This window comes from Haliotis cracherodii, unplaced genomic scaffold (genome assembly GCF_022045235.1).
Source record: "Haliotis cracherodii isolate W230 unplaced genomic scaffold, xgHalCrac1.p SCAF_16, whole genome shotgun sequence".
Taxonomy (NCBI): domain Eukaryota; kingdom Metazoa; phylum Mollusca; class Gastropoda; order Lepetellida; family Haliotidae; genus Haliotis; species Haliotis cracherodii.
In genome coordinates, this window is record NW_027266271.1 from 29,970,349 (window position 1) to 29,982,511 (window position 12,163).

Below are 12,163 nucleotides of genomic sequence, written 5' to 3' on the forward strand. Positions count from 1 at the left end.
AATTTGATTATCGTATTCTTTAATTTACAAACGCCACATCCGGACTTGGTTCGGTCACAGCAGCAACGCAACTATGATGACACCTCGTTGACTCGTAGATCCGGGGACGATCCTAAATACCTCGAGCTAACCGTAGTTCGAGACAAAATAAACGTCCGGGTACAAAACAGTTTACTCTTGAAAATTGGAATTGACCAGACTGTTAGAAACATTATCAAAACGTTACTAGGCTGAAAACAGTCGCCGAAACACTGCAGACGTAGGGTAAAAAACACAGCTGTGATACTCGTACCAAATACATCACCATCCAATAACCATTTCCTTTTTGTTTCATTTTTAAACACCATCAGACATGGGTGTATACTTTCTTTTGCCCGGCAGTTCAGCAGAACATATAGTTCAGATGTAGATTATCTCGGGCAAATAACGCTACATAGTCTTATATCGAGGTAACAGAGTTCGGGATAAACGACTTCATTGTCTCGATTATTGAAGCATTGTATTCCATCGCGTAGTTTAGTTTAGGCTGCTTGCTGTTTAACGCCGCAATACACCATCTGTATTAAGGCCATTAAATAATCGAGTCTGAAGCAGACAATTCAGTGATTGATATTATGAGCACGAACCGAACCGTCAGTGTACGATGAAATGCAATCAATCACGTCACCGATCATGACCACGTGATCCATTAAGTCGCAATTTTACAACACGCTTGTTATACTGATGGCGAGTTCGCGCAATCCGGAATAACCAAGGGCCAATTTTCGTGTCCAGTTGTCACGTGGAAAAGATCTACATAAGTTACGCACATTACCCTAAACACTTATTTAGACGTTTGTTTAATGGGTATGGAATCCTAGAAGGGATATTCTCACGTTGTCGCACAGTAGGGCTTTGAATGCAAATTTTGTTCAAAATACAAAATCAAGTTCAAAATATGTCTTGTCGCCCTATCTGAAATGTGTAAAACGGCTTTAAAATGCACGACAATCCGACAGTTGATTAAATTGTCAAGCTGTCTAATTGTGGCGGTTAATTTTGACACTTGTGGCTTGAGGATCTGTTAGGGTGAAGACGCGTCAATGTCCCTGCCATGATTCCATAGATGAGAAATAAATAGAATTTTATTGCCTTTAACGTTCCAGTGTGAATTTTTTTTATTGGTACGCTCTTGCCTCCAGCTGTGACATGCCGGGCGGTACTAAAAGAAGAATTCTGTCATAAAGGATTATCAGAGGGCGGAACATGAAATCTCCAATGATGCCTTCGGAGTAAACACGCCAGTTAATATAACAGTAATACTCTAATAGATAATATGTATAAGTACAACCCTTTGTGTAACGGTGAAATATGGAAACAATTTTAAGACCACGTGCACTTTTTGACATGTGTTTACAAATAACTTGAAGTGTCCACCTAAACACGCCATTGAAAGTGTCACTAATGTCAACCGTCTGTGGGAAATTGGAGATATGGGCTAATCAGATACTACCTTCACGACAACTATCTCTCTTGGTTGTTTATTAAACCAGTTTCAACGTTAAAAGTTGATACTGGATGGATGTGTTTTAGCGTCGTTTTAGTGGGTTGTCGGTACAAAACTGCCCTATTGACCTTTCAGTGTTTAACTAATATGAAAATATTTGTAGATCCGTTTGACAATTTGCAGAAATGTATTGATTATTTAGATATTTACTGCAAACTCACAAATATCGCAATTCCAGAAAGAGTGTAATTACTAATTTAAGTTTATAACAATGTTCAATGAAGTCTATTTACTCAGGTTAAACAAAATATGTCAGCTATCTTTTCGTCTCCAGACCCAGGCGCACTTTTTGATCCGCTGGTTGACACTTTCTGACAGCAATGTTGCCGCTGTTGACACTACTAATTATCTCCTTCACAGGCAGAGCGCTGCTATAATACACTGTTGATAGATTATAAACCTAATATCTAGGTGTCAATGGGGCTTATAGTGCGAGAGGCATGCTTCGTCAATTGTAGGGTTAAATGAACCCGACTCCGCACCAAATTCAGTTGACAATTTAGATCAACCGGACTCCTTGTCAATATTGACTGTGGACTGTCATTCAGGTCTGCGTCGTGTCGAGCACTGGCCTGTCTGGTGGCGACTCGGCTCATAATCTTACTAAAGTCTTTTTATGATCTACAAATGTGAGTGTGATAGGCAGCAGGCATATTATCAAACATTATTAACATATCACCTCAATGTTTATTGGTGGCTTTTGGCCGATCTTTGTTTCCCGTCGGCGATGAAATATCTGACATTACTGGAATAGAGCTTCATGGACCTGATACTGCCGCGACTGTGTGCAGGAGGCTTAAATAAGGACTGGGCGCTGAGAAATTGGCAGTCGTGGCAAATTGGCTTCAAGTCGCTCAAACGCTCTTGTGTTTATCTGTCAACGCAGATTTATGATGTCAAGAAAAAAAGTATACACCCATGTTTGATGGTGGCAAAAATTGAAACAAACTAAAAATGATTTCTCCATGGTGATGTATTTGATCCAGGTATCCTAGTTGTGTTTTGTACAATACGTCTGCAGTGTTTCGACGACTGTTTTCAGCCTTGTAAGGTTTTCATAACTTAATGTTTTTGTGAAATCAAACTTTCTACGATGTATATACTTTTTTGTCCGGCAGTTTATATCGATCAAAACGGAAATTATTACCCTAAGTACAATGGAGTTTCACATACGGCATTAAACACACCATCTACTCCAAACACTGATTCTCGGGTTTAACGACATTGACATTGGAATAGGTCACAGTTAATGTATAACATCGATAAAAGCAGATATTTTTTTCCGTTATTGAATCTATGGCTAAAACGAAACTGACACAAGCGACACCTACAGGTACAACACAGGCTATATGTGTAACGTGAAAAGCTGACCTCGGACATTCAGTGATGTATAAAGTGAAATGAAGAGTTTGATATCGTCTCTAGTATTGTATTGTGTAAATGGTCCTCAACAGCTATGGGCCACTGCCGAACGTCAGTGCCACTTTTGTCTGTCTGTTTTTTTGTGCGGGTAAAACGCCCGTGAACAGCCTAGTCGGAACTTGGCGCTAAACTAGTTGATTATTATGATTTTTTTTTATTATTGTATACATGTCAAAGCAGTAATACATAGCTGGATCACACCAAAACAGTTTATTGCGATTTGCAGAACTTCTGCATTTTTAGACCCTTTAGACTGCTGTCTACCACTCTGCTTGATGATGATGATAATGATGAAGATGATACAGCCAAACTGACGTTCATAAGCGTATGAGCGACACAGTTTGACGTAACCAAACTAGAAATGAGAACATATTTGCTGATTTGACGTTTGAGGCCACGCGTGCGAACACTATTGTGTTTAGACTGTAGGGGGTACCAGATGATATAATTAAGTATAAGAAGACATTTTCACTTTGTGTGGGGGCGGTCGGGTAGCCTAGTGGTTAAAGCGTTCGCTCGTCAGGCCGAAGACCCGGGTTCGATTCCCGACATAGGTACGATGTGTGAAGGCCATTTCTGGTGTCCCCCGCCCTGATACTGCTGGAATACTGCTAAAAGCGGCGTAAAACCATACTCACTCACTCACTCATTTTGTGTCAATTGACTGCAGTGTGAATCATCGCATTGCGAGGGACAGACGTAGAAACGACGCGCAGTGAAAATCAATTCTTAACTGAGTGTGCCCTCTGATAAAGGATCAATCCTGGCTCAGTTATTGCTCTCTGCTTGCTACAAGCTTTTGTTTGTTTGTTGTTAAACACCGCAATATTAAAACTATATGGCCGCAGTCTGTAAATACTTGAGTTTGGACCAGACAATCTAGTTATTAACATCATGTGCATCGATCTACGCGATTGAGATACGATGACATGCATCAACCAAGTCAGCGAGCCTGACTACCCGATCCTTAGTCCACTTTCATTGGACTGATTAATTCATAATTTGTATTGATAAATATTTCATCCAAAAGAAATACCTGAAAAACATAATCTTCTGACAGGATCTTGTTACAGAACCTACAATTACAAGCGTGAGATACTTGGATGTACCTTGCATATCGATATGTTGTAGAACGTATAGACGATGGCCCGTAACTCCCCACTTATGACCAATCAAGCGGCTATGAAACCAGCTGGTGGTTGTAATAGTCAGATACCTACTGTTTATGCGGTTTTGGATACCCAGCATATGCCAGTACGGCATGTCAAGGACGTAAGCATACGCTATGAAGTTCTCATAGGTCAACGACTTAGTGTAGAGTGTGTCTAACACAGAATAGCAATGCCCCGGTATTGGGCGCTTATACATCTCATCCTTGTCCGAAAATAACCATTGTGCACTTACAACACAATCCATGCTGAAGGCGAAATTTTCAGCCGTCATGTAAGGTAACCTGCCGAGATTACAGCGCTGAGGGCCTTCCACTTGCAGTTACAATCAAATACACCCTTTATTGTCAACTAAACCCTAGATGGGCTGAAGTTATTGGCTATAACAATACTCTATTGTTTTGTGTAGTGTTTGACAGTCACATAAGCAAACAGTCAACAACGAGTTAAATGCAGTAGGATATTCAGAATTATATTCATTTAAGACGGTTGATGTCAATGTCTATGGTTATATCTTCAAAATGAGGAAATACAAACGGAGTCTAGCTTTGAAGATGGGCGTATGCTCTTGTCAAGGGAATAGTTATCGTGATTTAGATGAGTTTCTGTTTGTATACATGGGCCTGCAAGAACTAGCTGCTGTCTATTCGTCTGTGCTAAAAGTAGGGGCTTTCAATATTATATATTTATCATTCTTTTCTTAAATTTCGAGATTACACACTTGACTGCATGGTTGTCGGCGAATGTGATCATAGATAATGTTTGACACTTCAAAGGCATTTTTTCAATAAGTTGCTATAATCTATTCAGCAGGAAAAATGTCAGCTTTGGAAAGAATGTTGAGAAATGTCGACTCGTATTTTCCACGTTTTAAAAGGCGTCTTAGGAAAGTTGTTTGCAAATACACGTTCGAGCATAACTGAACAAACTATTTGAACTTTGCAATACATTGTAGCCACTTGCGAGAAGTAGCGAACATATCAGTGAGAATACTCTCGAAACCTCCACCAGCCCCCACCCCCCAAGTCCCACCCCACCCCCCCAGAACGCCCCCCACCGTGTCTGTCAACCCGTGAAAATGTCCATATGAAAACATCAATAAAATTAAATTTGTTTTTGTTAAACGTATTTATACTGAATACAAATGATATTGAATTTCTCTTGATATCAATAAGATTACCCGGTGGACCGTCAAGTACCACGCCAGTAAGCCAGAAGACTGTGTGGGTGGTATTGAGACCCCACGCGACACCTGCCCCCTCCACCCACCGCCCTCACAACTAAATCTCGGATTGATAAAGATGAAGTATTTGATTCTCAGGTTACCCCTCTTCCCCGACAACCAACTTGCAGCAACCTTTTTAAGGCTATGTGTCTCGGGTTTAAGCCCAGCCCCCACAGCACCGACAACGCCCGCTGGCGTCCACCACGACATGATCGTGACATTACACAAAAGTCCCCTCACGTGGCGCCTCACGATCTGGAGTTACCTTCAGTTTGTCAAATTATTTGTTATATTATTGGTATCACATTCTACAAGACAGTGTGAGGAACCAGTGTTGTCTCCCCTCACAAATAAGGCCACCACAAGCTGTTGATGGTCTCAGAGCCTCAGTATGTCTTGGTCTTCGTTACCACTGTTCAGTCTGTTATACTCTTCAGTCTATTGTCAGTCTAGGACTAGACGTTGCTGTGCGTTACTCTTGCTGAAACTGAGACATCGCATTCCTTTCACCGCTAGACTGGCGTGCATCATAGAGGCATAATAAGGCCCTCTTGTCATCATATAAGGACATGTCCTGATAAGGCCCTCTTGTCATCATATAGGGACATGTCCTGATAAGGCCCTCTTGTCATCATATAAGGACAAGGGCCTCTTGGCATCATATAAGGACAAGGCCTGATAAGGGCCTCTTGGCGTCATATAAGGAAAGGCCTGATAAGGGCCTCGGCATCATATAAGGACAAAGCATGACAAGGGCCTCTTGGCATCATATAAAGACAAGGTCTGATAAGGGCTTCTTGGCATTATATAAGGACCATGCCTGATACGGCCCTCTTGACATCAGTCAATGAATGACGAAATATTTACAAGTCAAGTGAAAATTGTCAGATATGTTATAAAATGTAAAAATCAAATGATGCGATTGGGGCTTATAATTGGGATCCACATGCAAGGATGTTAATATTTCAAACAGACTTTGCTTATGTCAGGATTGCAAAAGATTGTTAATACAGAGATGTGTAGACATAGAGATACAGAAATGGTTTTAAAAAAAAGAGCGGAAGGTCCGGGGTTCGATCCCCGGCCCCATCATACCAAAGACGTTAAAAGATGGTACTTGTTGTTACCCTGCCTGGCGCTCGACATTAAGGGGCTAAAACATTGACTGGTCGGCTCGGAGTCAGTATACTGTGTCTGAGTGGGGATATTCATTTTAAACTGCGGCATTGTATCTCAGTGGGCTAGCACTATAAATCGGCATCAGTTTGGACTAGTACAAGCAGCCACACACACACACACACACACACACATACGTGCATGCACGTCGCTATATAAGTGCAATAATCTTGGTCGCGACGTTAAATCTCATTTCCCCCCACCTCATACAAGTCCACACAAGTGCCACAGATGTATATCACATCATGTGTTTTGTTACATTTCGCACCCTTTCTCATAGTTTAAAAACACAAAACGACTGCGGTATAGTAAAATAATGCAAAAAAACTAATGTTGACAAGCTGTTGCTATATTGTGACTATTGTAATAAATTACGGTAAACAACGCTTATAACGAACACGCTTACAACGAACTGACGGATAAAACGAACTGTTGTTTTTGTCCCGTCCATTTGCTGTATATATGTTGCATATATAACGAACGTCGGATATAACGAACTAAAATTAGTGGTCCCTTTGAGTTCGTTATAACCGTAGTTAAATGTAGTATTTTAATACGAGTAGCATTTTGTACTCGTCTGTTCTTATTACAAGCAAAGTAGAAATACATCCATTCCACAATATTACCAAAAACATCCTTCTCGCCAGACAATAATTGAACTCATGTCCCCTAGACACATTCCACAATCAAAGGTCTTGCTTTTATCTAAATGTATGTAAATTAAATTAGCAATATATTGCGTATAATGTATTACATTACATATCATTGAATAATTGTACATCATTAGCGTAAGGTCCACATTTATATCAGGTATAAATGTATTGTACTCTAGGCCACGAGGGCTCCAGTACTATAATAATGAATCTTGAATCTTAAACGATGTGTTCGTATGAATGAGAATTAGATGTTATTCACTTCGACACTTACATGCATATGTTGGGGACGTATTTCGACGTATTTAAATATAAATTGTCAATACAAGAGGACAACCGTCCTAGATTCTTTGCTGAAACAGATTCCATTTAGCGTTAAGGGAAAAATAGCTTACATGTTTGGGACTTATTACGACACTAAATATAAATTGTCAATGCAAGAGAACAACAGTCCTAGATTCTTTGTCGAAACAGATTCCATTTAGCGTTAAGGGCAAAATAACTTACATGTTTGGGACTTATTACGACACTAAATATAAATTGTCAATGCAAGAGAACAACAGTCCTAGATTCTTCGTCGAAACAGATTCCATTTAGCGTTAAGGGCAAAATAACTTACATGTTTGGGACTTATTACGACACTAAATATAAATTGTCAATGCAAGAGAACAACAGTCCTAGATTCTTTGTCGAAACAGATTCCATTTAGCGTTAAGGGCAAAATAACTTACATGTTTGGGACTTATTACGACACTAAATATAAATTGTCAATGCAAGAGAACAACAGTCCTAGATTCTTTGTCGAAACAGATTCCATTTAGCGTTAAGGGGAAAATAGCTGTGGAAAATATGTGAATGGATCACTGAAAATTAGTGATAACACCTGGTGTTCGCGAAATGAAAGGTACGGCTCGATGTGTCAACGGGACTTATTTTAAGGCTTTCGGGATAACATTTTGTTTCTTAAATTTGAACTTCAGCAAATATTTTACTAAGGTTAATTTTCTAAGGAGATGTCATTGTAAACAATACAAACATGTTGTAAACAATTCCCTCTGGGTCACGGACTGAAAGAGACCTTTGTCACATGTTTTAGCCATGCCTACATAAACATGTACGTGACAATGTCAGTCCCAAACTTCAAGTCAAAGAAAGACCGGGAGAGGTTAGCCATTGGAACATCTCGGATAATTGTCACAGACCTATTTCACAGTTTCTCGCAGCTTTAAAACTTGACATATCCGCCAGGCCAAGAGGGCTCTCGACCTCCTTCGTCCCTTGTCAGGCAAAGTGAGGTTTTAATGTATTATCAAAAATTTAAAATAATATATGAATTTAATAGACGAAATGTGGTTGTACATATTTAATGTTTGTATAGATTTATTTCTATACATATGCACCGTTTATATCGAATACTTATTCGTTTGTTGATAATAGTGAAACATGGTGTAAAATATTCACAAAAAGTATCTATTGATAAAGTAAACGTTTGAATATCGGTACAAGGAGACAACTGTTGGTCATAAATCTCCAACACTAGTGACGTCACGACAACAGGGACTTGAAACGATTCAAAGGGCTTAACAGGAACTTGACCTCTACCCAAAGGTCAAAGAACTTAACTTTCAGAAAATTCAAAACTTTCCCAAGTCTTTTCCCCTTCACAGCGAATTTCTTACCATGATCCCCCATCTCCGTCCCCCATCCCCCTCCCGTGTTTGCCAGGGCAACAAAATGGCAATGAACGCACGACAGAAATTGGGTCCGCTCTTGTCAACCTCAGTTTTACTTAGTCGTGGGTCGACACAATTTCCAGTTTGTAACCTGCGCTTTCTCTTGCTAATCCCTGCCCCTGTCCCCGCCGTGGCATCAATATCCTCCCCCTCACCACAAAGCATTCCGCGACCAGTTGCCGGGACCTTCAGGTTTGCTAGTCACCCGAAATATTCTCCGAAAGGTATCCAATTGTTTTCTGTGAAGTGTTTCCCACACCTGAGACGTGGTCGTCAACATGCAATATGCGCTGTATTTGATCAAGGCTTGCCTGTGGCTTTGTTGTGGAAATATATTTGTCTTACCTATCTGTGATATACCACATATCGTTAGCGCCGGGACACGGGGGCTGTAGGCCAGGGGGAGGGGTGGCTTGGGATTTGTAATCCAATTAGTTCTATTGAGAAGCCGTGCTTTCAATTAAAAAATATACACACATTTTTTTCAGTTGGCTTGACGGGTAATATTGACTTTAATAATGATTTTAATGAACATATTTTAGATGGGAATGTAAGTGACTGCAGTATTTTGAATGATGATATCAATACCGATGAAATTATAAAGTCAGCAAAGAAACTTAAACGGAACAAAGCAGCAAGTCTAGACAACGTAGAAAACGACTATATCATTGACAGTGTCGATTTATTAGCCCCTTTATATACTGAATTCTTTAATTTGGTACTTGCCTCTGGTATTATCCCTGAATCATGGTTAACAGGAATAATAAAACCAATTTACAAACAGAAAGGTGATCCATCTGACCCAAATTCGTATAGACCGATAACATTGCTGAGTTGCTTTGGTAAGTTGTTTACAAGTATTCTAAATGACCGACTAAAACTCTTTTTAGAAGAAAACGATCTTATAACATCAGCGCAAGCTGGCTTCAGAAAGAATTTTTCAACGGCAGATAAAGTATTTGTTATTCATATGATAACACAGATATTAAAAACCAAAAAGAAAAAACTCTACTGTGCCTTTATAGACTTCACAAAAGCATTCGACACTGTCTGGAGAATTGGTCTTTGGACTAAAATGTTAAAAACAGGCATAAAAGGAAGATTCTTCAATTTGGTTAAAAATATGTATATGAACATAAAATCATTGGTAAAATCAAATAATACATTATCTGAGTATTTTCCACGTGAATCAGGTGTACGACAAGGGGAAAATCTGTCCCCCCTTTTGTTTTCAATCTTTCTCAATGACCTGGAAACCTTTTTAATCGATAACGAATGCGAAGGAATAAGTATCGACTGCTTAACGGATAATGTGGCCCAGGTCTGGATACATTTGATAGTACTCCTATATGCAGACGACTCTGTACTTTTTAGAGAAACCCCCAAAGGTCTACAAAACTAATTAGATGTGTTTCAAAGTTATTGTATAAGGTGGAAACTAAACGTAAATATATATAAAAAACAAGGTTTTATTTTTTGGAGGAGGTCCGGCTAAATCTTCCAAAAATATATTTGTTTTATATAAACGGTCTCTGGAAATAGTTGACACATATACATACCTAGGAATAAAATTCCATAAAAACAGAAGATTTGTTATGGGAATAAAAGCTCTGATTGAAAGTGCAACGAAAGCGATGTACTGCCTATTAAAAAGAGCTAGAAATGTAAATCTACCACTCGATTGTCTCCTAACTGCTTTTGATATTACGGTTGCTCCAATCCTTTTATATTTTTCAGATGTATGGGGGTTTGAAAATTTAGAAGTGATAGAAAAAACACACTTAAAATTCTTGAAACTTGCAGCCGGATTAAGAAACTCAACGCCAAATTATATGGTATATGGAGAACTTAAGAGGGAACCATTATATATTAAACTGTTTAAACGTATAATAGCTTATTGGCTCAAAATGACCTGCCAAAATGGCATAAATACAATATCACACTTTCTGTACCGCTCCATTATTTCTAAGTCTGAGAATAACAAAACTAATTTTCCATGGATTGTGTGTGTTCAAAAGATACTAAATGACGTCGGACTAAGTGAAATATTTCATAAACCATATATATGCTCTACATATTGGCTAGTTTCAACGGCCGAACATATACTTAGGGATCAGTTTATGCAAAAGTGGAGGGAAAGTATGGAGTCGAGTCCAAAGGGTATGTATTATAAACACTATAAGCAAAACCCAAAATTTTAAAACTATCTGTTACTCCCTAAAAGCAACTGTATGCCGATATTAAAATTTCGTACCTCAAATCACGATTTGCCCGTTGAGACTGGCCGATGGCAGAATATACCAAGAGAAGAAAGACTTTGTCAACTTTGTGATTCACTCTCGGTTGGAGATGAGTTTCACTACCTTTTCAGATGCGAAGCTCTTCTCCAACAAAGAATTCGGTATATTACCCAAAAATACTACTTGTGGCCAAATATTTTTAAACTCTGTAGAACTGTTTCACCCAAAAGGCTAAAACATATAAGAAATTTGTCCAGATATATTGTATGTCTATTTAAGTTAATAAGAAAGAACCGTTGACCCTGTCACTTGTCATGTTAATATCTTTTTGTATTTTCATATATATATATATATAGCTGTAAACGCTCATGTACCACCGGTGGTGGTTTCTTTGAGAAATAAACTTAATCTGAATCTGAATCCGACAAATATACACGTCCAATATGTCAAATATATGTACACAGAGAAAAAGAGAGCATTTTTTTGTGAAAAAGTGTTGGGTTTGTTTTACTTCATCCCTGATGCTTATGTTTCTTGAACTTCCATCAACAGCGGCAATGGATGATTTTAGAAATACAGTTTTGATCACGTAAGAAAATGAGTCATTAATGAGAGATATGTATATTTTTTATTGAAGTAGGAATTAACCGCCGCCAAAGCTTCACCGTTAACATAAGGGTAGAACATTGGTCACAATGTCGGAATATTTTAGATTTGTGGCGACTGTTGCCGAAGACCCTTGAGTACCTGCAGTGTTGTTGGAGAGAATACAGAAGAGGAAAATAGCATTTACTGTATGAACATACCTTGAATGGGGATGCTTGGTTGATGTGGTATTTAGTTTACAAAAATGCCAAGGTTTTGCCATTTATAAAGAACAGTTATCGGCTAAAAAAAAAATATGTTCTTTTTGACTCCCTGTAATACAAAACTTTCTTGCTAATATAAGGCGTTCGTGTTCACATTTGCCAAACTCTGAAAACGAGCAGAAACAAGTTA

The 12,163-nt window shown here is 38.8% G+C and overlaps 1 protein-coding gene across 1 annotated transcript in view; it reads left to right on the forward strand.

Moving 5' to 3' along the window:
• LOC139463560 (thrombospondin-type laminin G domain and EAR repeat-containing protein-like) overlaps positions 1-12,163 on the forward strand; it is a 36,433-nt gene that overhangs the window by 190 nt on the left and 24,080 nt on the right. The window lies entirely within an intron of this gene.